This window comes from Agelaius tricolor, unplaced genomic scaffold, assembly GCF_023055355.1.
Source record: "Agelaius tricolor isolate 1412-34295 unplaced genomic scaffold, bAgeTri1.0.p SCAF_6, whole genome shotgun sequence".
NCBI classification, from domain to species: Eukaryota; Metazoa; Chordata; class Aves; order Passeriformes; family Icteridae; genus Agelaius; species Agelaius tricolor.
In genome coordinates this window covers 1,817,310-1,844,143 of record NW_027269266.1, presented here as the reverse complement: position 1 = coordinate 1,844,143, position 26,834 = coordinate 1,817,310, and the positions used below count along the sequence as shown (strand labels likewise).

Below are 26,834 nucleotides of genomic sequence, written 5' to 3'. Positions count from 1 at the left end.
CTCTGGAAAAAAGGAGTGTGAATCAGAGTAACAAACAAGATGCAAGGCAGGACACCACAGCCTCTGGACTTGGGTCCTGCAAAGTTCAGATCCTCTGCAGATCTTCCCACGTTTGTCCTCCTGGACCTGAAATCCTGTTCTGCCTGTGACCTTGGCAAGGAGCTGGGTCCAAAGGTTCTTCAGTTCCCTCTCTGCAGGACTAGGGGCACCAGCACTTGTTTGTGCCCCTGAGCTCTCCAAGTGCTTGCAAATTGTTCAGACACTGAGTATGATCCAAACAAACTGAGCTGGGGGTTGTGTAAACTATCCATGCACATAAATTGGGACATTTAAGAGGGGGAAATGGAAGGTTTTGTTTGTGTATTTTTTTTTATTGCAGGGTATAAACAGGCAAATAAATAATTTACCATGTGTTCCATGTTTCAAGGCAGCCCAGAACCATTCCTGCTGTGTGTTTCAGAGCCCTATTCAAAGTCAGAGACAGGCAAGGGAGCAGCCATACATTTATTTTATTGCTCTGCAATCAGCCAACAAGCTCAAAAGAGTTGAAAGCAAGGATGGGAAAGAATGTGACCAACCCAGGTCCCAGGAGGAATCTCTCTGAGCTCTTGGACCAGGGTTCATCTCACCAGCCTTTAGATGGCCACATCATGGATGTCTGCTAGAGGAGAGGTCATGGAAGGCTCCCTGTGTGGAGAGGAGGGCTCATTTCTGCAGCATGAGTCACCTGATCTTGTCTGAACCCTTCTAGACATCATCATCCCCTGTGTTCTGGGGAAAGCTGCAGCAGGGCCATGGACTGGCAGTGCTGGTGGGCTGGGACAGAGGCTCAGAGGGGAGGACAGGCTTCTGCTTGTTGTCCTGTGCCTCCAGAATCACAGAACTGGACTCCTGGGGACTTCAGGTTTAAGAGAATTATATTTCAGCATGCCCAGGTAGGGCTGGATTTGTGCGAGAAGCAACCAGAGAAGGCAGGGTCTTTAAATATGCTTTTAGAGGTGGTGGGAATGGGGATGCAACCTGAAAAGGTGGCTGAGAAGATTTTTGTTGGATCATTTGGTCTCCTGCCCCTGGGATCCATCTGGATTAGTAAACAGAGCTCTCAAGAAGGGTTCAGCTCAGCACTACCACCACAGGCTGGGGTTGCATCACTTCAGCCCCAAACCAACCATGAGATAGGAGAACAAACTAGAAACACCTAATTACCTGCTCTGAACCAAACCAAGGTGAAAGGGATGCTTGGACACAGACCCTTAGAGCTGTTCATGCAGAGTTTGGCTCTGCATTGGTATTTGTGTAAAATTGCCCATCACCTTCCCAGGGTGTCTCAGCATCACAAAACCTGAGGTTTTCTTAACTGTATTAAGGAAAAGAATTTCCTTTCCCTCCCACCTCTGATTTATGACCTGGTCTAGGATATTTGCTGCTCTAGAAAGGGTACAAAATGAAAGCCACAAGACAGGTAGGAGCTTTCTCTGGAAAAGCCAAGCTCATTATGTCAAATGTCTGGGGGCAGTGTTTCAAGGAAACTCAGTGAAATGCAGGGAAAGGAAAACCCTTGCTCATGTTTCAGTGGGTCACAAGGTGCAATAAATGTCCATATTATTGAATGCAAATATGTGCCCTGGATCAGTCAACTGGCTCTTGCAGTTTGGTTATTCAGTTACAGAGCAATGGTTCTTGCTTTTGCCTTTCCAACAGACTTCTGAAAGATGATCTTGATTTTTTAATTTAGACCAGATTTGTCTCTTTTCAGGAAAAAAAAAAGAGCCCATGGTATCTATGGTACAAGGCACTGCCAAACCTGTTTTGTACAAATTCTCTATTCATCAAGAAGAGGGAACCAGAGCCTGGCAGGAGAGTGGGTGGATGAGGTCTCCCACAAGATCTCTGACCTAAAGGTCAAAACTCTTTAGCCCACTGTATTTTAGCAGCCACAGAATTCAGCTTCCACCTAGATACAGCAAATGTTAGCATAGAACCACAGAATCTTAGAAAAAATCTGGTTGGAAGAAACCTCTGGAAATAATCCAATCCATCCCCCTGCTCAAAGCAGGGCCAACTTCAACAGTTGCTCATATCTTTACACTTCTTCAGCCTGTGTTCAGAAATAAGGTCTGTGACTGAGTTTGTTCTCCTTCAGCAGGAACTGTGTAAAAATTCTGCTTTCCAAGACTTAATCCAGGGAGATCTTGGCAGCACAGCAGACTGGGTGACTTTTCCCTATATATTTCCTCACTAGTATTCTAAATATCATCTGAATTCCAGCCCCACAAATTCAGTGGCAGCTATTTCTTTTTCCTCCACGTTAAAGCAGCTGATTATCCTCCAAAACCAGCCCAAAGCCCCCAGTGTCTCACCTCGAGCTGCCCAGAGTTTAATGCACTTTCTGACACTTTGTGACACATTTGGACCTGTGCTCATCCTCCATTTCCAGGCAAAGCTGGTGCAGGCTGCAGCAAGAATTATATAAATACTGACAGGTCAATATCCTCAGCACTTGATTTTTGCTCAGAAAGATGGGAAAGCAACATCAGAGATTGAAAACATTGGTTTGTACTCTGAGGGAGGGGAATGTGTAGTCCATGCTGCAGACTTGGTTTCTCTTGCTGTTCAATTGAAAGTAACAGCCCTGCTTCCATGGCTTTCCCTTCTTTTCATGTTCACTCAGGTTTGAACTGATTTTCCCCCATGGCTGCATCCCATGAGTGGCATTTATGGTCCTTCAAGGATCCAACAAGGAGGAGGATCCAACAAGGAGAAGATCCAGCAAGGAGAAGATGGCATGCAGGGTGAAATGTGGCAGCACAAAACCTCTCCTACAGGTGTCTCAGTCCTTCTGGGCACCTGAGGGTGTGGTGGGTGAGAATACTCAGCTGACTCTGAGGAGGAAAAGCTGGAGGGGTTTTTGGTGTTAATGAAAACATTTTCCTGGCACAGCTGGAAGCGAAACTCCGAAAACTTTGAGTCAATTGCTGCAGCTTTGCTGATGTGGTCTTCTGGGTCCCATCAGCAAAGCTGGTCATAAAATCACTGAATCACAGAACATCCTGAGTTGGAAGGGACCCACAAAGATCACTGAGTCCAACTCCTGGTCCTGCACAGCCCAGCCCACAGAATCAGCTCCCATGGCTGAGAGCACTGAGCTCTGGCAGCCTCGGGGCCAGGACCATTCCCTGGGGAGAATGTTCAGTGCCCAAACACCCTCTGGATATGGAACCTTTCCCTGATATCCAACCTAAACCTGCCCTGGCACAGCTCCAGCTGTTCCCTCAGGTCCTGTCTCTGGTCCAGAGAGCAGTACCTGACCTTCAAGCTGCAGACAGTGGTCAGGTCTCCTCTCAGTCTCTTCTTCTCCTGGTTGAACAAGACAAGTGACCTCAGCTGCTCCTCATAGGGCTCCCCTCTAGGCCTTGCACCATCTTCAAAGCCCTTAAGCCCTCAGTGATGCCTCAGACCAGGACTTGACCCATAACTGGCATTGTCTGTTCAAGTCCTGCTAGAGCCATGTCAGATAAATCCCTCTGGTTTTCCCCCTGCTCTAATTTATCAACACAACAACCTCACAGAGGAAAGACACATCCTCTGTTTCAATCCAGCAGCTGGTTCTGAGAACATCAGGGTCCCCAGCATTGCTGGATGAGCTTGGTGCTCTGAGAGGTTTGGGAGAAGCCCTTGGTAAAAGCAGCACCACCTTGGCAGGAACAAAGGCACAACAGCAGAGCTCGTAACACACCACAAATGTCCCCTCCAAACTCTGAATTAAACACCCACTCAGCTGAAACGTTTGAATGATGAATATCATCATCTGGGGGCGGGGGGAGTGAGGGAGGGAGGGAAATCTAAGCAGCTTTATTTTTTCCAGTGCTACAGAAAGAATTTCCTTCCTGCTGCAGATGTGCAGCCGGGGCGCTGGAAACAGTTCCCTGTCAGGTTTGAGCAGCTGAACTCATGTGGCACCAGGCAAGGAGACTCCAGGCCTGGGCTGTCAGCTCCACTATTGAAATTAATGGGCCAGACTCCTTACATGAGTGGAAATAATCATCCCATAAAAAAAACCCAAAAAACAAAAAACAAAAACACAACAAAAACCAAACAAAAAACCACAAACAAACAAAAACAAACAAAAAAACCCCCACAAAGAACAAAAAAACCCCAGAAAAAAACCCAAAACCACCCCACCAAACCAAAACAACAACCAAAAAAACCCCAAAAAAACCCAAAAAACCCACAAAAAAACCCCAACCCCAAAACAACTACAAAAAAATTTAAAAATAGATATATTTTATAATATATTTTATATATATACATAGTATATTATAAATACATATTTATATATGTATTTTATATATATGCTTAGTATATAGTATATATATATTTTTATATATACATAGTATATTATATATATACATAGTATATACCCCATATACTATATATTTTTATATATAGTATATTATGTATATAATCTATATTGTTTATATATAATATATATCTATATTAAACAATATAATATATAAAACATATATAAAATAGATAATATATAATATATTTATTTATATATTATAATATTATAGTTTATAACATATTATATTTATATATTATAATATATTTATATAAAATATATATCCACACACATATATACACACACATAAATACACACACATATATATGTGTGTGTGTATATATATGTGTGTATATATATTTTATATAAATATAAAAATATATATTTTATATATATATTTTATATTTTATATAAATATATATATTTTATATAAATACACACACACACACATATATATATATATATATATATATATATATATATATATATATATATATATATATATCTGCTATAGTTACATAAGGCAACTGCAAACTGGCAGCATGGAGGGAAGGGGAGCGGGTCAGCAGGGAGAGGGAAATGACAGGGTGTAAAAAGAGAAAATCCCGGAGAGGGAGAACACATCCTCAAGGGAATGATATTAATTCGATGAAAGAAGTGTAAGGAAAGCCAAGAACTGATCAGATAGCACTGGAATGAGAGAGAGAGAGAGGAAAGTAGTTATATGCATGGATAGATGGATGCACAGATATTTAAGATCTGTGCAAGAACAAGCTCGGTGTGGGACTGAATCAGTGCCCCAAATGCCAGAGATCACTTGGATCAAATACCTGCAAGGGTCAAAAAAGCCTTCAGCAGCAACAGCAAACTTCAAACCACGGACCAAACACAGTCCAGCAAGGGAATGGGTTTTTTTTTCCCCCTTCCTTACTTAGTATTCAGGAGAAGCAGCATTTTTCTGCAGCATTTTGAGAGAGTAAATAATCAGGAGCATGCTGCTGGAGGAGCTGGGAAGGGGGCAGAGAGCAGGGCTGGGAGGCAGGGGAGGGCCAGGTGCTGGCAAGGCTCCCCACATGCACAAGAGGACAGTGGGGACTCTCTCACCCCACAGGGAGCCAGAGCTGCCACAGGGTTTGGGACCATGAGGTCACCAGGGCTGGGGGGACCTGCAAGGTGCTGCTGGGCTGGGGACAGTTCAAGGCTTGGCAGAAACCTGGCACTCCACCAGGAGAGATGCTGGGGACTTCTCCCCACCTCTGATCCTTCAAGAAGTACCAGGAACCATTTTTAAGACAAATATTCCTGTTTTCCTGAAAAGAAACAAAAAGAAGAGACCTCATCTTGAAATCAGATGCACCATCCTTCAAGAGAGGGTTTAAAAATGGAGGTAACCCAGAATTTGGTGATGACAGTTTATAAGGGAAATGATTTCTTCATCGAGATTTTTCTGTTCAATCCCTTCCTAATTATTTTTTCTTTGCAATCAGAAACATGAAGCTTCTGATCTGGGAAATAATGCCTTTTTTTTTTTTTTCCTGTGGAAAAAAGTTGCATTTTTTCACAGTTCTTTTCCAAAGCTGCTGCTGCTGCTGCAGTAGAACAAATCCCTTTCTGCCTGCACTGGTGAGATGAGAGCAGGGGCTGGGGGACCATCATGTTTCTCTGCATTTCCCCTCAGTGCAGCCATGCAGGGGGAAGCAGAAATAATTCAGAGGTTAAATACTGCCAAGCAGGAAACATCAGCATGTGGAAATCACAACTCCAGGAGCGTGTAAATGCTTTTTTGTTTCTGAAGGAGTTGGTGTCACAGGGGTTGTCTGGCTGCTGGAGAGGGAAGGGTGGTTTGTGAACAGATCCCAGAATTCAAATGACAGGCATTAATGGGCCAGGAATGCTGCAGCTGTGAAATGGGGAAAACAAAACAATTCTGTTTTGCAGAAGGACCTCACCAAAGATGACTCCAACGAGCACACGATCCACCAATCCATCACCTCCCAGGATCCCACATGAGAAGGTGGGATAATTACTGTAATTTTAATGTACTCCATGATGATTTAAATACACTGGTAAACTAAAAATATCCTGCTTTTCCATGAGGGCTCTGACTTTCTGAGGTAATGCTGCCCCAGAGCTGCTGTGCTTCATGTGCCAGCCCCTTCTACAACCCCTCAGGGTGCCATAAACCTCATCACAGCTTTGCCCTGTGCAAAGTCTTTGCCTCCTGCATTTTGCACACCTCTCCTTTGGAAAAAAAACACACCAAAACCTCTGCTTTTTCTCTTGTAATCTGTGGTAGAGCTGCAGAAGGAACAGAGGATGGAGGAGAGGATGTGAGCAGCAAGGGTGGGAGCAGGGAGCCCGGGCCAGCTGAGTGCTTCAGCATGCTTGGAAGTGTCAGTGAAGCAAATAGTGTGTTTCTAACACAGTCCTGAGTGTTGAAATGCTGCTTAAATTGCCTCCAGAGCTGACATGAAACCTCAAGATCTGGAAGTATCTCCTGTGATTGATTGAGTGGCTGATTGATTTGATTATATACATTTTATATGTGTGTCTTAGGGCTGGGCTGGGCTGTCCAAACACCATTCCCAGAGCCAAGTTAGGAGCTCTGGGGTATCCAGCTCTGGCTTCTGAGGTCTGCTTGTCTTCCCTGGGCTCTGTGTCCCTTTGCCAGCACTGTGGGATGTCTCAGATGCACGAGGGCATCTCAGATGGCACCAGGCTCCTGTGTGTAGGCACTGAATGCCACCCCCTGAGTCATTAAGGCTCACAGAGATCATATTTGCAAAGTTCCCCTCTGCAGTCACTGGGATCAGAACTTTACCTTAAAAATAAACAACATCCAAAGCCAAGAGTTTCCTGGATAGTCAATTAATTTTTTTTTTTTTTTTTTTTTTGTGGGGGTTGGTTTGGAAGCATTCTGAAATCTGATCCTTGTTGTAAAGTTGGAAATCTTGGCAGCCATGTCAAGAAGCAAACTTTGTATATTTTGCCTAGAATTGTTTCCACTATATAACCAGGAAATAATAATAATAAAAAAAGAGCCTCTTCTCCTTTAATTTATTTGCAGAGGTCTATAATAAAAAAAAAGAGCCTCTTCTCCTTTAATTTATTTGCAGAGGTCTTCATGGGTCCCTTGCTTGTCCCCCATCATGCTGGAAAGAGGGAAACCTGAGATGAGGTTGGTTCTTGCATCTCTGCAAATGCAAAATTCTTAGATAGAATCAACCTGACTGCTCATGTGAGGTGGCTTTAGCAGCACAGAAGTTCACTGGACCATTCCTATGGATATTTTGTTTAATAAATGAGGTGAAACACGATGAGGATCCAGGCTGGCCTTTTCCCAGTGCTGGGAAGGTCTCTGACTTGGAATTGCAGAGTTTTTGGGTCTTGGGGAAAGAGTGGGGACAAATGGGTCAGTCAGGACTGTCAGGTTTTTTGTGTTCATTTGTAGGGTCTCCCTCAGGAGACCCCCAGGACAAGCTCAGAGTGAAGGAAACAAAGGATTTCACAAACTCCAGCTGATACAAAACCAGTGACCTTTGTTCTGCTCCTCGGTTGACCACTGAGAAATTATTATTGCAGAGATAAAGATCATAAATTTTTGTGCCTGGCTTTTTTCCTAGATCCTGTTTAACAGTGTTTCTTGGCAGTTTCTTAGTAGATACTTTTTAGCTCTGGCTCTCTTCCTGGAGCTCTGGCAATTAAAGATATTAACATTCAGCTTTAAAAATAGCAAGGAGTGGGTATCCAGCCTCCCCAGATGAACAGCCCTGAATGTGGGGAGAGCCTTCAAGGATGCAGAGCCCAGAGCTGAGCCATGCACACCATGGAGAGGCTGCCTGGTCTCTCAATGCCCTTTTCAGTCCCTGATCCCAGGAATTCCTCACCCTCCCTTCTGCCTGGCAAATTCACACCCATCCCTTCCAGATTTTTCACCCCTTCGCTGGTTTATACAGAAACCCTCATGTTGACAGGATGTCCCTGTCTTTAAGTGCTACAATTTAGGCTGTTCTGCTCCTGGGTAGAGCCACCTACCTCTGCTGTGTTTTCCAGGATGCTGAAGTGTCACTGATGAGCACAGGGAAGGGGAAAAAAACCAACAAACAGCAAACCCTCAAAACAAAACCAACAGAACAAAAACCTTCTCCTCCCTCTGCCTGAGCTCTGACAGCATGAAGTGGAAATGACCTGGCTGGTGACTTAGCTCTGAGCTTCCCTGCCTCTCTAAAATACAGAGGAAGCACACTGTTATCTCCAGATCCCCAGGGCTGCCCAAGGAGAAGCAGACCCCTGTGGGAGGAAGAACATCTTCATCTCTGCTTCCCTCCTCACTTCTCCATCAGCAGCTGGCAAAAAGGGACAGAAAAACAGACCCACCCCTTGAGAGAGCACAGAGGGAGATGAGGGCTGGGTACCCCAAGCTTCACTGGGAGTCCTGGATGTGTGTCCTTGATGTTACCCAGGGACACTTTTCTTCCAGCTTGTTCAGGGCACTCAGGAGGTGCTCTGGACTCTCCAGCATTTCTCACTGCAGTGAGAATTCTCTGCTGAGGACCATAAAGCTCCCTCCTGGGGTATTTGGATGAAGCTGAGGGTGGGCAGAAGTTCAGGCCAGGATGTGGCAGATGGAGGGAAAAAAATTCCTGCACATTTATCCCAAAGGGAGCTCATGGGGCTGAAGCACAGCAGGGAGGGCTCTGGAGCCTGGGCACAGTGAAGATATCCAAGGACAGGGAAAGGGGGAGCTGATGTTGGGAGATAACCAGCAAAGGAAACCCAAGCTCCCCTCCAGGAGCCTGCAAGAGCCAGCTGCCAAGGACAGCCCTGCAGAACCAGCTGGACAGAGCAGGAATTTTGATTTGGAACCCGTGATAGCCAGGACACAACCCAGGAGAATTTGAATGTACAAATAAGCTCATAAAATATGGAGTGAGGGCACTGCAAGGGATGTGACTTGAAGGGCAAGAAAAGTCCTGCTGCTCCTTCCACTGATCACCCCATGAGCTCAGAGAGCTCCCTGAGCTTCTGGGACCTCAGGGATGGCTTTGGAGGAAGGTCAAAGGAGCAGCTCAGAACATGCAGCACTGAGCATAATTTTGGATAGAGATAAACCACTTCCAGTGTGGGGTGGCCTGTGTCCCCTCTCCTGGCCAGGCAGTCTGGGGTGGGGTCACAAAGCAACACCTGGAGGAAGAAACTCAAGGAGAAACTGTGGCTGCCAAAACCTGGGCCCCAAACCTGGACATTCTCCATGCAAAGGACGTGGCTCAACACCTTGGTGAGGGTGAATCTACAGGTGGTGGAAATGAAGGGGGAATGTGGGGTCTCCAAGGCAGGAGTGGGAGGCAGCAGCTGTGCAAATAGCAGTGAGCTGGTGAGTGAAAAGGAGAAGGGGTGGCTGTAGTCACCCTGTTTTGGGGAAGGATGAGGTTCCTGGGGAGTCTGGGGATGTCTTTACCCCTCTCTGTGATAGGTGGTTGCCCCATAATTTTAAACAATGAATTATTTGCTCTTGAAAACTTGACCTTTTAGCCCTCAATTCTTTGAAATCAACAGGAAGACTGTGGCACTATCTCACAACACCCAGTGCTTGAGGCGACGCCTTTCACCAGACATCTGAGGTTTTAATCACTTTTGGTTATTCCTCATAATTTCAGTTAATAAATCCAGGGTGGTTACAGCGATGATTCATGCAGGATGCATCCTGTTTCTTCTCTCCCACATCTCTCTGGCAGAAAGCTGCTATGGATTAGGAACCTTGCCCTTCATTTTTGGAAATTGCTCTCCCACTATAGACTCCAAATGAGAATTGCTGTGGTATTTCACTGTGTGCTATTTCAGAGCGCTGGCTCCTTTGATGCAGTCATCATCTATATGGAAAAGAGGTGTGTGCATGAATCAATGGTATAGTTCAGCTGCATCTGCATTAGAAAGGCATAAAAATGAATGAAATGCAGGAACTGAAATGTGCTCTCCCAGGATGCTGTGCTAAATCTGCACTTCAGAAACATGCCAAGGCGCGGGCTGCAGAGCCAGGAGGGTCCTGCAATTTCACACCACACTTCCTACATTTCCATTTTCACCTCTGCTGACTGGAGCATCTCAAGGTTTGTCTGAGTTCCCTGGGAGTTGCATGATATGTCTTTCATCTGCTATTTAAAAGAGTGTTTTGTTGGTTTTTGTTTTTAGTTTTTGGGTTTTTTTTTTAATGGCTGGTTTTCTATTTTCCTTTTCTTTTGTCACTGCCCACTTCTAGAAAATGCTGGTGGTTTTCAGTTTCTGGAGGAAGGCTGCTCTTCTCTATGAAAGAGGCAGCAGAGCAAACTGTGCCAAATCAACTTAATACAAAATGATTGGTGCATGCAGCTTTAGACATCTTAAGAGGGCCCTTTGCAGGAGCAGGCCCAATTTTCTGCTTTGAGTCTGCTCATCTCACCAGATGGGGTGGCAGAGCCACGCATCCCAAACCCTCTTCTGCTTTTCTATTTGATCAATTAATAATCACAGCAGTTAAAGGACGAAGCCAGAAGCCCTGAGGGGAGCAGATAATCTGAGCTGCCTTCCTTGTCCTTCAGTAACAGTGAGGGGGAAAGGAAATAACCTTACTTTTACCCAGCCTAGCCCCATCTCCTGTTGCTCCTCACATGAAGGCAGGCTGCATCTCACTGGGAGAGGGGACCACAGCACTCACAGCAAGCACTGCTGGGGAGTTTGTCTCTCTCTGGGATGTTCAAAACCCTGCTTGTAACAGTGGAGAGCAATGGGAACTGCTGGAACATGTTAATTTAATCCCAAAACTGACATGTCAATTAGGTCCCCTCAGGGACTGCCATTTTCTCACCCCTGGCTCTGAAGAGAGCCTGGGCATAGAGAACTGTGAAAATCCTGGGTGAGGTGAGTCTCATCCCTTAACTGGAGGGATCTGGACACGTTCTGCAGTTTCCTCTGTGGGCTGTGGGAAGGGGACAAGCCCAAAGAAGAGGCCATTGGGCTTCATCAATAAAGGAGGGTACAGGGGACCTGGAGAGGGGCTTTTGACAAGAGCATGAAGAGACAGGACAAGGGGACAAAGCCTTTAAACTGGCAGAGGGGATGTTTAGATGAGATATCAGGTGGAAATCTGTCCCTAGGAGGGTGGGGAGGTGTCACAGACACATTTTATGAAAAATCCTTTCCTTAGGATTTTTTCTCCTGAGAAGCTGAGAGGCCTCAGGAACAAAATGTAACCAATGGTTATCTGCTGCTGTGGAATGCAACAGGTGCATCTGGGATTGGTCTCATGGGGTTGTTTGTAATTAATGGCCAATCACAGCCCAGCTGTCTGGACTGTCTGGGTCAGTCACAAGCCTTTGTTATCATTCCTTTTCTATTCTTAGCCAGCCTTCTGATGAAATCCTTTCTTCTATTCTTTTCGTATAGTTTTAATATAATATATGTCATAAAATAATAAATCAAGCCTTCTGAAACATGGAGTCAAGATTCTCATCCCTTCTCTCATCCTAAGACCCCTGTGAACACCACCACAGGGAGGCCCTGGCACAGGTGCCCAGAGCAGCTGTGGCTGCCCCTGGATCCCTGGCAGTGCCCAAGGCCAGGCTGGATGGGGCTTGGAGCAGCCTGGGATGGTGGAAGGTGTCCCTGCCATGGCAGGGAGTGGAATGAAATGATCTTTAAGGTCCATTCCAGCTCAAACCAAGGATTTTATGATCATTGCTCCCTTGATCTCCTGATGAGCTGACAAATACTGGGGACAGAAGATGCTGTTTTGGGCACATGTTTGCATTCCAAACCAAGCTTTAATGGCTGAGTGCCTCTTTGCCCTGGTGCTTTCATGCTATGAGGAATGGGAACATCCTCACTGCAGTTTAAGAAGCACAAAGCATTTCTCTTTTTTGTTGTCAGAGAACAGAAGAGAACAGGTAGAAGAGGAAACGAGCAGCCAGCTCTATCCAATATTAACAGCTCTGCTCTGCAGCTCAGGAGACATGTTCAAGCAGGTTTATCTCCCCCAAAAAACTGGCAGGTTGAGTGAAAACACTTGGTAGAAGGGTGACCCCGGGGAGGATGAGATACCTTCTGCATAATTATCTGCAGCCAGGGTTTGGCTCTGCTGTGGCAGATGTTAATCTTTCACACCCACCGTGGAGCAGCCAGAGAACAGCCCTTGTGGTGAAATACATGAACGGGAGGCAGAGGAATGCAATGTTCCTCTTGTTTTGCATGGTTCAGGATCAAATGCAGCCAGCACTGGGAGCACCCATCACAGGAGGGAGCTGTGCCTTATCACCAGTTTCATCCTGCTGGCAATCCCAGCACCCCCAGCCTCACAGCTGGAACTCCTATCACACCATCTCTGCCCTCAGGATCGTGTAACTAAAAGGTGAAGAGGAAGGAAAAAAGAAAAAAAAGGAAAAAAAAAAAAAAAAAGAAACGCTTGAAATGCTAGGAGAGCTCTGAGCTTTGATTCAGCAAAGGCTTTGAGGATGTGTCTCATTTAAATGAGCCCTGAAATTGACTCCCATCAATAAGCCTTAAGAAGATTTTTATGAAAATAAACCATGACTGTTTCTCCCCTCAGAAAAAGACAACAAACTAGAGCCAAGTCCAAAGTTATGAAAATAACCCCCAATAATTTACAGCCTAATCAGCTGTGGGAGATACTACTGGTTTCCACAGGAAAGGCTGTTATCTACCAGGATCAATAACCACCTTGTAGTAAAGCCTCAAGGTGCTGGCAGGGGCAACCACAATATTCCCTGCAATTGTTGCTCAGCTCCTGTTTATGGGAGTGTGCTCACAAAAACCAGCTGCAGGAACAAATTCAGAGCTGGCCTAACCTGACACAGAGTTTTTGGGAGAGGCACCCACTCCTGCTGAGCCTGAACTCTCAGGAAGAAAAAAAAAAACAACAAAACACTTAGGAAAACGTGGGTTTTTTTCCCCACAAAAATCCTTCTGATTTATGGGGGAATTGGGTGATCCTGGGTTGAGCACAAATTTGAGATTCACTATCAGTGACATAGTTGCAACTTTCATTTCCTTGGATGCTGCTGACTGCACCTTGTGCTAAAAAATCCCTTTTTTTGTCACCCTCAGCCTTGGTCTTCATCCTGGGACTCACAGGGGCCTTAAAGAGATAAAGAATGGACACCTATAGCTGTAATGAAAGAAATGAGGTGAAAATGCCACCTTGCCTTTGTGAGGAACACCTGGCACTGGGAAATGCAGCAACCAGGGCTCAGCTATCACCCTGTGACTCTTTACACTGTAGGAATTGTGCCCTTGAACCTGAGGCAGCAGGCTAAGAAGGAAGGGAGAGGGGCTCTGACCCAAGGTTTGATAAAGCACTGCCTGGTTGGAGTCTCACAAATCCAGCCAGGAAGCAGAGTGAGGGGATTGTCCCAGTCTGCTCTTTGTCCTTGTGAGGCCCCACCTGCAGTGCTGTGTCCAGCTCTGGGGCCCTGTCTCAGTTTGGAAAGACAGGAGTCTGCTCAGGAAGGCAGGAGCCTCCCCTGAAATGGAGAATGTAAACCCTCCCCACCCCTCTGAATTGCTATGAATTTTAAATTAAGGGGCTCTCAGGCAAAAATATGGGAGCAGGAAATAACAGTTCTTTAATAGGGAAGACAATAAAAGGATAAAATAAACAATGCAGTACACATGAACAACACTGACAGAGTCAGAACCCAGCCTGACACCCTGTGGGTCAGGGTGTTGGCAGCAGAACCATTGGAATTGTGGCTCAGCCCTCCTGCAGTGTCAGGGGTGGCTCTGCTGGAGCAGGGATCCTGTAGAAAGGTGCAGTCTCTTCCTCTGAAGATCCAGGGGAAGAAGAGGCAGCTGCTGTTCCTCTGGGGAATCCAGTGCAGAAGCTGTGCTGGTGTTCCAGAATCTCCAGATTATATCCAGGTAGGAATGCTTGGCTCCTCCCTCTGGGCTCACATCTCCCAATGGGATGCTGTAGTTCTTATCAGCCATGCAGGGACATTCCATAGCTGTTATCAGCAGGTGTCTCCTCAGTTGTGGAAGAGATAAGGCAAAGTGCCCACTGAACAGAAGACAGCTGCCATACAGATGGTGAATAGAATACAACTTGCTTGGCAATCCAGGACAGGCCCTCAACACAAAAAGGACACAGAGCTGTTGGAACAGAGTCCAGAGGAGGCCACGGAGATGCTGCAGGGCTGGAACATCTCTGGAGCCAGGCTGGGAGAGCTGGGGGTGCTCACCTGGAGAGGAGAAGGCTCCAGGGAGAGCTCAGAGCCCCTTCCAGGGCCTAAAGGGGCTCCAGGAGAGCTGGAGAGGGAATTGGAACAATGAGGAAAGACTGAAAGGGGCAGGTTTAAATTAGATATTAAAAATAAATTCTCTTTGAGGGTGGCAAGGCCCTGGCACAGGTTGCCCAGAGAAGCTGTGGCTGCCTTGAACACTTGTTCAAGGTTGGAAGGGGTTTGGAACAACCTAATCTAGAGGATTAAACCCCACATGGCAGGGGTTTTGGAAGTGGATGATCATTAAGGTGGCTTAAACCCCAACCCATTCTGTGACTCCCTGATTTAAGGTGTGCACAGGCAACCACAGCTCTTGGCTGGGTCAGTGTCACCTGCAGGGGGACATCAGTGCTCAGTGCCCTTCCAGGGCATGGGTGACATCACAAGAGCAGTTCTGTGACCTGCAGAAAGCCTTCACCCAGGTCCCTCCTGGTCTGTGGGCTGCTGACCCAACATTTTTTCCCCTCTGAGCACTGGCCATAACCTCTGTTTGCTGGTGGCCAGGGCATTTCCCTGCTCCCTGACAGCCCTGCCTCTTGTTTTCAGCTTTCCTGCAGGCAGAGGAGCCTGAGAGCTTTCCCTCCTTCCCCTTTCCCTTCTCCCACAAAATCAGGCACAGGGATAGGGAGGGAGGGAGGGAAGGAAGGAAGGAAGGAAGGAAGGAAGGAAGGAAGGAAGGAAGGAAGGAAGGAAGGAAGGAAGGAAGGAAGGAAGGAAGGAAGGAAGGAAGGAAGGAAGGAAGGAAGGAAGGAAGGAAGGAAGGAAGGGCCTTGTGCTGTCCTCGTGCCCTCTGGTGCTATTTTGATTTTTGCCTCTCCTAAATCTGTCCCCAGGGCTCAGGGTGGCTGTAGCAGCCCTAGGGCTTGGCACAGGGCTCTGTTTTAAGGTTGCCAGGGTGGCTGCCATGGCAGCATTTAAAAATGGCACAGGCTGTCATTTAATGCCGGCTGGGCAGGGATTGCAGCGAGGGTCAGTCAGTGACCCAAAGTGACCCTTACAGACTGACAGCCCTTCACAGCAGGATTGCCCTGGGAACTGGCTGGGAAGGGGGATTCACCCTGAATCCACGGGCAGCTGAGCATTCTGGATGAGTTTTTGAGGAGTTTCCATGAGAAGGACTAAAAGTTTAGGCCAAGCACTGCTGTGACTGAAACTGGTCTGGAGGAAAAGGGAGTTTTATCTTACAGCAGAAAAACCTGCTTTAATTACACATACATGGGAAGGAGGGAAGGCAGAGCTGATGATAAGAGACCTGCAGCAGCCCCAACAGAATTAGCTTAATTTCTCCTGTGCCCTTAATTATCTTAGAGGAGGAAGGGCTGGAGGGATAGAAATGGTTGGGGAGGGGAAGGGAAGGTGGCTTGCAAGGCTCTCCAGACTTCCCCAGCTCCCTGGTTCCTGCAGCCATCACCCCAGGGATGGTGCTGTCACTGCCAGGGACCATCCTCCAGGACAAGGGATGCCTACAAGGACCTGCAGGGTCACCTTGGGGTGCAGCTGAGTTTGGTGTGCTCAGAGAGGGGCTTTGCACCTCTGCAAAAGCCATGGACGTAATTTTGGTAGTACACACATCTAGCAAAGGGCAGGTGTTGGGACCTTTATCTTGTCACAGTGACCCTGAGATGTGTTAGAAAGTCTCTCTTCCCAGCCCAGTGGTCGAAGAAGGAGTCAGAGCTCTGCATTTCTCTGTCTCAAGGTTGTTCATTGTTTCTTATCTATAAAATTTTTCTCCTGCCCTGCTGAGGTCCATCCAGCAGGACAGTTCCAGTTCCAGGCACTCTGCCTGCCCCCAGGGCAGTGTTATGTCTTTATACTAAAAACTACATATACAATGTTTCCAATCACTTCCCAATACCTATCACCTATGTTAGACAGTGAGCTTCTTTCTACTCTAAACCAATCTAAAAGTGCCAACATCACAGCAGAAGATGGAGGCCAAGAAGAAGAAGGAGAAAGGCTGGACATGCCCAGATTCCTCCATCTTGCCCCCTGAACCCCCATACCAGAAACCCTAAAATCGACTTTCCCACCCTGTGATAACCTCACTATTATTCTATCTAAACTGTTGTGGCTTGCTGATCTTCATAGAAGGTTGGTAACTTGCTCCATGGGTCATAATCAAACCCACAGGCACCTTGGGCTCTGTGCCAGGGTCTCTGAGCCCCCTGGCAGGGGTCCTGGCAATCCAGGACAGCCAGAGGGATATTCTGGGTTCCCACAGGCAGGCACTGCCCAGTGACAAACTGAGTGACAGTGGTGAGGCCCTGGCACAGGGTGCCCAGAGAAGCTGTGGCTGCCCTGGATCCCTGGAAGTGTCCAAGGCCAGGCTGGACAGGGCTTGGAGCAGCCTGGGATAGTGGCAGGTGTCCCTGCCCTTCCTAAGGTGGGCGATCTTTAAGGTCCCTTCCAACCCAAACCATTCAATGACTCTATGAATAATAAATCACCAGCACTTTAATAGCTTGGTGGGATTTGTACATCTGCATGATTGCAAATTGTTCACTCTGAGGCTGTACCAGCAGGCCCAGTCCCAGGCTGTGGCTGTGGGAAGAGGACAGGGAACACAGCTGCCATGGCACAGGGTGGTGGTGCTGCTGTCCCCTCTGCCCTCTCATGACACTGATGTCCAGGGATGAGGAATCTAGAACTGTTTTTCCATTTGAGGCCAAATTTAATCCTACCTATCTGCTCTCTCTGCCTTGCTCTCCCTGCAGCAGGGACCACGCCCTCACCCAGCTTTTCCACTTGAGTCCATTTGAGCTTTCCTGGGAGAGCCAAAACCACTGGGCTTTTCTGTAATTGCTTGAGGGCGAGGCTGTTTCTCCAGGCAGCACGATGGGAGGCTCTGGGGGACACAGAGCTCTGTGTGTCCCTACCTTGGGGGTTTTGGTGACTCCTCCAGGCAGGAGGAAGATCCTATCACACAAGTGACCTCTTCTAAGATCAGTCATCCTCCACTAAGCAGATGCTGGGGCAGTGGGCATGCTCATAAAGCAGCAGGAAATAAGGAAATGTGTGCCTGTAGAGGGATATGTTCATTCAGTCACTGTAGTGTTGGTCATGGCCATGGTGGGGGCCTGGTCTGCATCCCTGGAACCTCCTGGGCTTGCACAGGGGCCAGCACAGACAGGGGACACCCCCAGCACAGGGGATTGTGAGTATCCACTGGGCCGGGTGCAGGGAGAAGAGCCGTGGTGTTGTTTATGGATACAGAGGTTAAAATTAAAAGGGTAGAAAATCATCAGACATGATAAACAAGTCCTGCTGCCATCTCTCTGGAGGGTGTCTGTATCTGCATCCTCCAGCCCCTTGTTAGTTACTGATAAACTCCTTCCCAGATGGAGGTGCCAGATTTACCCTCCCAGAGAACCCAGACCATTTGTCTGAGTCATAAAATCACAGAAGCACAGAAGAGTTTGGGTTGGAAGGGACCTTAAAGCTCATCCAGTCCCACCTCCTGCCATGGGCAGGGACACCTTCCACTGTCCCAGGCTGCTCCAAGCCCCATCCAGCCTGGCCTTGGGCACTTCCAGGGATCCAGGGCAGCCACAGCTGCTCTGGGCACCCTGTGCCAGGGCCTATCACCCTACGGGATTCCATGGGATAAGGAGAAGTGGCTTCCAAGTGAAGAAGTTTTTTATCCCAAGGGTGGTGAAGGACTGGCACAGGCTCCTCAGAGAGGTGGTGGCTGCCCCATTCCTGTAAATATTTGATGTCTGGTGCTTGGATGGGGCTCTGAGCAACCTGATCTCATTGGAAATGCCCCTGCTCACTGCAGCTGGGCTGGACTGGATGGCCTTTGAAGGTCCCTTCCAACCCAAACTATTCTATGACTCCGTGACTCTAGGATTCTATGGTCCCATGATAATAATTCTGATCATTCTGATTCCTTGATTCTCTGATTCCACAACTCCATGACTCTGATTCTATGACTTTATGGCTCTTTGATTCCCTGATTCCAGACCCTGAGCCCCCCAGCCCCACAGGCTGCTCCCACCCCAACACCTGCTCTGCTCAGTGCCCCAAGGGTGGGAATGTCCACGAGGGGAGGGGAACAGCCCTACCCACTCCTCAAGACAAGAAATTCAAGAGTTTTTTCTTCCAGACCACCCAGGAAATAAGTGGCAGAGCAAGATCAGGATTTGGGTTCCCAGCTCCATCTTCCAGCCCCAGGTTTACACCATGAAACAAAAAAAAAAACCCCAAAAACCCTAAAACTAAAAATGTCTGCAAACCACACAGTCTCCTGCTAAAAGATTTGAAGAGATTAAATTATGTTAAACTCTTAATCCTTCAGCCTTTTCCAAAGGCCCAGCTCCACTAAAAATCAGAAATGCAAAGCTTAACATCAGGCTGTAAGAAAAACAAACTACAGTGATGGTTTATTTTAACCCACAAAACTGCAAGAACAAGTAATTGCCCTAAACCTACAGCATTCTTGGGAAGAGAGCTGTATATAAAATAGGTTCCTTATGACTTTTTGGGCCAGCTTTGTAAATTTCCTTTTGGAATTTCTGACACAGAAAGGAAAAGGAGTCCTTTAACTGTATCTGTGAGAAGATGGTATGACTTTAAATTTCCAGAGTGGAAGCGTGAAAATAAAAACTTCTATGTGAGCTGATAAAGCTTTAACTTTGCATATCTATCTTGATTCTCTCTGTGAGAACATCCATAAAATCCTTACAGCTGGGGAAGGATGGGCCTTTAAATAAAAATGCTGAAAAAAATCCTTAGTGAAGGAGAGAGTACAGCCTCTTTAATCATTGAATTTTGTTTATTGCAACAGATTATGGATCTGAGAGGAAAAGAATTCAATAAATAATTATGGCTTTAAGATATAACAGGATAGCCATTATGAAAAACATAGAAGTTTGCTGTTTATAGGGGAAGTTGTCTTAAAATTGCTGTGCCCAGGTTTTCAGAGATGGGAACCCCATGAAATACAATGGAGCTCACTGCAGGAGCAGAGGGAAAGAGGGATTTGAGAAACATGAGGGGGCAGTTTGTTATTGTGATTTTATGGAGACAGACTCTTTTAGGACCTTAGCTGAGGCTCCAGTCCAAGTCAACATCCTGCAAGAACCTAAATTCTTCTGGCACTCAAGGTGATGAGCCATGAAGTGGGAAGGCAACTTCTCCCCTTGTTTGCACCAGCATAAATCAGGAACAGCTCTGTTGGTGTCCAGGGTCTTGAGGGCTTCCTCCAGAAGCAAAGGATCAGCCATGGACTGTGGTGGTGCTTTCAGCTTTATGGGAATGTTTCAAAATGTGTGCTTTATTGTGCTGCAGCAGAACATCTCATGACTGAAAAGAATAATTTTAATAATGGGGGAAAAAATTATGAGTTTGAGTCAACAAAAAGACAGCCTGCATGGGGACTGTGAAGGCAAAATGACTGTTCAGAATTATTCTTCACTCACACAACTGAAATAAAGGGGGAGTTGCTCAGGTGATGGTGGGACTAAATCATTGTAAGAAACCATCAGGCCTGAGATTTCATTCCTCACAGCCTCAAAACCCACTGTCTCCCACGGGCTGGATTGTGCTTGTATAAGACTTTCCTTCTTGGCTTTTGGTGGTGATTTATGTTTCCTTGCAGTGTGTTATTTAGCCATAAGTTATCCCTTTGTGCTGTAGCACATACCCTGGTAAGCAGCTAGACAGAGCAGGAACCTTTTGGGTTTTTTGTCTGTAGTGACTGGAATGAGGCTTTTCTCCATATTTCCTACAATTTATTGGGGGCTGATAAAAGGAAGATTTCCAAGTCCTCATGCTCAGTGAGAAACAGGAACATAAACTCCTGGTCCTGGGAATAAGGACTTCTCAGTACAAAGAGGCCACTCTGTGGGTATTAAAGGAATCCACCCCCTGTTCTCCAGAATGAACCTCAGAAATAAAAAAGGAAATATTCTGTGGTTTTGTTGACACATTACACCATGCTGCTTCACACTTGATTGCTGCACTTGTTCATCACCAAGGTCTCCAAACCAGATCCTGATTCTTCAGCATCCAACAGCTGAGTTCGCAGTGCAAGCAGAAAAGGAGAGTTACAGGATCATGGAATGGTTTGGGTTGGAAGGGACTTTAAAAATCATCTAATTCCACTCCCCTGCCATGGGCAGGGACACCTCCCACTATCCCAGGGTGCTCCAAGCCCCATCCAGCCTGGCCTTGGACTCTGCCAGGGAGCCAGGGGCAGCCACAGCTGCTCTGGGCACCCTGTGCCAGGGCCTCAGCACCCTCACAGGGAAGAGTTTATTCCTAATATCCAACCTAAATCTCCCCTCTTTCAGTTTAAAGTCATTACCCTTGTCCTATCCCTACATGCCCTTGACTTGGGTTGAAGGAAATCTCTGGGGGTCACCTTGCCCAAAGCCTGCTCCAAGCAGGGCTGTGGCAGTGGCAGCTCTGAGGTTACTCTGAGGTTACTCTGAAACTGCTCAGCCAGCTGACAAGGGTGTCTGCAATTCCCACGACTATTTTTTTATTGTTTAAATCATCTGAGGATTAAGAAATAACTTATCTTTTAATTAAGAATCAGTTTCGTTTCAGATTGCAGCATAATTTAATTTATTCAGAGCATTCCTGGAGTTGATTGACACCAAGCCATGCACAATGGGGCTTTCTGTCTTGGTGCATTTCCCAGCCTCCTCCACTCTGTGGTCTGGGCAGCCCAGATAGCACAGACACATGAAGGAGGAGATCAGCGGTGCCTCGAGGCTGCTCCTTGCACCCTGAAGTCACATTGACTTCAAAGGAATTGGATGGGCTGCTGCAAGCTGAGGAACTTCACTAAAGGGCACCTGGAGTCAGCAGAGCATGAAGAACATCCACACATGTTGGTTCATGGCCCTTCTGGCTCTAGTCCTGTGTCCACCCAGGGCTCAAGAGCCAAGGAGCTGAGCAGAGGATCAAGAGCTCAGAGCAGAGAGTGAGAGCAGGGAAAACACACAGTGGTAAAACACACACAGGGAAAACACACACTGCCTTGAGCAACACTCACTTTGTGGCTCTTGGACTTCCAGAAGTGCTGTCCCTGCATTTAACAGCCCTACAGGAATTTCTCCCCCCATGACTTAGCTGAATATTGTTTCCAAAACCTGTAAATGTTCTGCACTCACTCCGTGATCAAAACCTGCTGCCACCTCACAGAGGGGAAGGAGATTGAGGGATGGATGTGGGAGCTGAGGTCAGTGCAGGCTGCAGAGTCAAATCTGTCAGCACAGGGTGGCAAGCAGGTCATTCCCTCCCACTGGAAAACAGTGAGCAGGAATTGCTGCAGAAATCAGTGAGGACAGGAGCCAACACTGAGCAGCTCAGGAAGGTGAGGACCCAGGAGACAGCACATTCAAGGGTTTAGGTGGTGTGACCCCAGATTTATGCTGGCAGCAGGGAAACCCAGTGCTGAAGAGCTACAAAGTCATGGAATCAGATCTCACTTTTCAGCAGGAGCTGGAGGATTTCATTCTGTCCTAAGTAAACCAAGTTCCCATGCAATGTGAAGAGAGTGACCTGGTGATGCCCTGGCACAGGTGCCCAGAGAAGCTGTGGCTGCCCCTGAATCCCTGAAAGTGCCCAAGGCCAGGCTGGACAGGGCTTGGAGCAAGCTGGGATGGTGGAAGGTGTCCCTGCCCATGGCAGGGGGTGGAACAGAATGATCTTCAAGGTCCATTCCAACCCAAACCATGCTGTGACTGATAAAATGCCTGGGGGCCTTCCCTTTTGCATGTTAGTTACAGTAGGCTCAATTCAGGTTTAAACTCCAGATTTGGCATCATGCATGGGGGGTCCATACACAAACAAAGAGATCTCTTGTTGCTGTGGTACCCTGGAGTCTCTCTCCTGATCTCCCACCAAAACTCCAGGATGCTGGAGATGTTCTGCAGCCCTTGCATTGAGCTGGTAGGGATATTGCAGATCCCTGGTGGCATCTCACCTGCACCACTCTGTGTGAGCAGCAAAATCAAGCCCCAAATCTGAGGAGAGGATTTGCACAGGAGCAGCAGGGTTTGATCTCACCACTCTGGTGGCTGCTGGTTGCTTTGGATCCTCTGCCTCACCCAGGTGTGAGGCAAAATGTCTCAGGGCCTCTCGCTGGTCACAGTGACCCTGAGAAATGTTGGAAAGTCTCTTTTCCCAGCCTGGCACTCGAAGAAGGAGTCAGAGCTCTTTAGTTCTCGGTCTCAACATTGTTTATTGTTTCTTGTCTATAAAATTCTTTCTCCTGACCTGCAGAGGTCTGTTCAGCAGGTCAGACAGAGGCACACTGATGCCCTCAGGGCTGTGTTATCTTTTTATACTAAAAACTACCTGTACAATGTTTACAGTTACTTTCCAATACCTATCACCTATGTTAGACAGTGAGCTTCTACTCTAAACCAATCTAAAAGTGCCAACATCACCCAGAAGATGGAGGCTAAGAAGAAGAAGAAGGAGAAAGGCTGGACATGCCCAGTTCCCTCCTGAACCCCCATTCTAAAAACCCCAAAAATCTACTTTTTCACCCCATGATAAATTCACTGTCATTCTACTTAAACTGTTGTGGCTTGCAGATCTTCACCCAAGGTTGGTAACTTGCTCCATGGGTCATAATCAAACCCACAGGTGTTTTGGGCTCTGTGCCAGGTCTCTGAGCCCCCTGGCAGGGGTTCTGGCAGTCCAGGACAGCCAGAGGGATGTCCTGGGTTCTGACAGTAAAAAGTGCATGTTCCTGGCTGTTTGCATGGAGTGAACTCCTTTATTCACCACAACCTTGTGGAAGGATTGCTGTCTGTGCAGCAGCCTGGGCACACCTGCTCCCCATGGGATGCACCCAGGCTGGGGATGCTGCAGTGGCTCCAGCTGTGGACCTTCAACATCTGTCTCTTCACACATTTGTCTATCTCACCTTAATTTTTTTTTTTTTGTATGACTTCACACATCAAGACAGAGTGATGAGGTGATGCTGTGGTGAATCTAAGCACACTGGTTTTAACCCAAATAATTTCTTAATTCCTTTATTAATGTTTAATATTTTATATTAAATTCTACTAATTATTTTGACTTTTTAATAATTTTTAACCCTGAAGCAAATGGACAGGTCTTGGTGGGGATGAGGATCTCTTTCAGTGCTGGTATCACTTTATATGAGCTGCAAGAGCTTTGATGGCCTGATTTAAACCATTAACACCATTAAGCATTTAATTAAGAAAGTGAATAATTAATTATATATGTTCATACAATAGTAGTCATGATAATACTATTGCTAATGAGCAATAATTAACGAGGGGTTGTATTTGGAGAGGCAGTAGCAGGACTGACACCACTGGGATCAGGAATGTGCTCTGGGAATGGTCACAGGCACTGATCAGTCCTGGCTGTCCCTGAGGAGGGAACAGGGAAACCTTCCTGGCACTGCATCCAGCCTTTCCTCACTTTCCCTACCTCAGCATCACCTTCAAGGACTGTGGACCTGGGAGGGGCCCTGGTTTGGGCAGAGCAGGTGTTGGGAGCAGGAGGTGGAACTGGAATATTCCAGGGCTCCTGCACCTTCTCCTGCTATGCAGCTGGGTCTGTCTCCCTTTTCCCTATCCCTCACCAAGCTCCAACACACATCTGTGCTCCCCACAGCAGAGCTGAGAGAAACTTAACAAGAAACACTCAAAACCCACCCTTACCCATTGTTGTGCACCTTGTGTTGGGCACTGCAATAACACATTAAAAAAAAAAAAAAAAAAAAAAAAAAAAAAAAAAAAAAAAAGCCAGTTCCCTCCCCAAGTACAGGAGTGGTGAGTGGTTGTCAACAGTCACTTATTGTCACTGTGTGTGTGCTAACACAAGCTGCTCCTCTCCGAGCCGAGTGCTATAAATAAGAATTAAATAATGGTAGCTGCAGTGGGGAAGATGATGGCAGTGTTATTGTGATAGATATCCATGCTGGACCCTTTGTGGGCTGTGGGATGAAATGTGTGCTTTCTACACAGTCAGGAACAGCCCAGAGAGTGTTTGGAAAATTCCAGGGGAAAAACTGATTTGATTTTTGGCCTTCCTCAGGGAGGAAACTCACAGGACATATTTTCCTGGCTGTGGGAGTAGGCTATGAGAGGGGTAACACGTTCTCCATACGTACGTCCCCGTCTCACTTTGCATCCTCAGGAATGCAAGGTTAGCAGGAAAATGCAGCTGGGAATCTGTAATGAAAAATTCTGCCGACTCTTCAAAGAGCATCTCTGATCTCTTTCACAGGCACGCTCATCTTGCACAGAGATGCTGCTGATGTGAGGGGCTCCAGCTCTGAGAGCTGCAGGACCACGCTCCAAATGGAGGAGAAGTGCTGGACCTGGGGGAGGAGGCTGTTGGGAGGGGGGAAATGTGGAGCTATGGGGTGCCAGTGGGACAGGGCAGGGCTGGGGTTGGTCACGGTATTTTGGGGTGTTACACCTGAGTGACAGTCATGCCTGCCTCATCCATCCATCCATGGATCTGTCCATCCATCCATCCATCCATCCATCACTCATCCATCCATCCATCCATCCATCCATCCATCCATCCATCCATCACTCATCCATCCATCCATCATCCATCCATCATCCATCCTTCCATCATCCATCCATCCATCCATCCATCCATCCATCCATCCATCCATCATCCATCCATCATCCATCCTTCCATCATCCATCCATCCATCATCTATCCATCCATCCATCCTTCCATCATCCATCCATCCATCATCTATCCATCCATCCATCATCCATCCATCCATCCATCCATCCATCCATCCATCATCCATCCATCCATCCATCCATCCCTCCCTCATCCATCCATCCATCCATCCATCCATCCCTCCCTCATCCATCCATCCATCCATCCATCCATCCCTCCCTCATCCATCCATCCATCCATCCATCCATCCATCCATCCATCATCCATCCATCCATCCATCCATCCATCCATCATCCATCCATCCATCCATCCATCCATCCATCCATCCCTCCATCCACCATCCATCATCCATCCATCATCCATCTATCTATCCATCATCCATCCATCCATCCATCCCTCCCTCATCCATCCATCCATCACTCATCCATCCATCCATCCATCCATCATCCATCCATCCATCCATCCATCCATCCCTCCATCCATCCATCCATCCATCATCCATCCATCATCCATCCATCCATCCATCCATCCATCCATCCATCCATCCATCATCCATCCATCCATCCATCCATCCATCCATCCATCCATCCCTCCATCCATCCATCCATCCTTGCAGCCCCAGCATGGTGCAGAAACCACTCTCCAGAGGTTCTCAGTGACCTGTGCTGTGCTTTTTAACCTCTGCCATTTGTTCTCTTCAATTCCTCTGAAGTTTCCTCCCTCTTCCACTGTCCAGTGGCCAAGGTCGCTGCTCAGAACAGTCAGGATGGGAGAGGAGAAGGCAGGAACTGGCAAGATAAAGTATTTCCAAGGACTCCTCCCTACTCAGACCCTCTGTGTTAAATCAGCTGAGGTTTTTTTGCCCCTTCTCCTTTCCCCCGAGGCTGTCCCAGGCCAGCTCTGCTCTGGGAGTCAGAAACTTTCCTGTAACCACTCAGTCTCATGGACTCACTTTCAGCTCTTTTGCCCTCAATTTTGCTCTGCCTGATCTTTCCTGTTTAGCCCTGAGATAAATGTGCAGACAGCAGCTGCATCCCATCCCAGCTCCCATTTCAGTAGACTGAGCAAGCTTGGGGAGCTCTTTTTGTGGAGCACAAGGTTCATGGATCAAAGGCTTTCCTTTCACTTGCACCAGGCAATTTTTCCTAAGAGCAGATTTGTCTTGATATTATTAACATAGCTCATGAGAGGGGAAAAATAATGGAATGTCCTTAGTCCTGGTGATGCCAACCCCATACACAGAAATGATGGAGTTTTTTTTTCAAATTAATTGAAGAGGAAGATCCATCATGGCATCAAGGCTTGTGGAAAAACCCCTGTGTGTTCTTTTTTTTTTCTGCATGAGCAATCCCATTTGTGGACTGGTGCTAAGAGAGCTGCTGGAGGATGAGAGCTTTCAAAAGTTAATTGATTAGAGGAAAATCCCACCTCCTTAATAGTTATTTAGACTTATTTCATATTTGGCAGCTATTACATAGTTATAAAGTAGCTGATAGAAAAGCCCCTCTATTACAGATGGGAAAACTATTTCTCATGAAAAGATCAAAGTCCCAGTTTCCATACTTGAGCACCTTTATCAA

General features: G+C 46.9%; 1 long non-coding RNA gene across 2 annotated transcripts in view; it reads left to right on the top strand.

The window, feature by feature from the left end:
* The first annotated feature begins 10,206 nt into the window (after positions 1-10,206).
* The window catches only part of LOC139590774 (uncharacterized), a 58,832-nt gene continuing 42,204 nt past the window's right edge, over positions 10,207-26,834 (top strand). For both annotated transcript variants that reach the window (XR_011679435.1, XR_011679434.1), the window contains exon 1: positions 10,207-10,449. This is a non-coding gene — a long non-coding RNA (uncharacterized lncRNA). The remainder of the gene's footprint in view (positions 10,450-26,834) is intronic.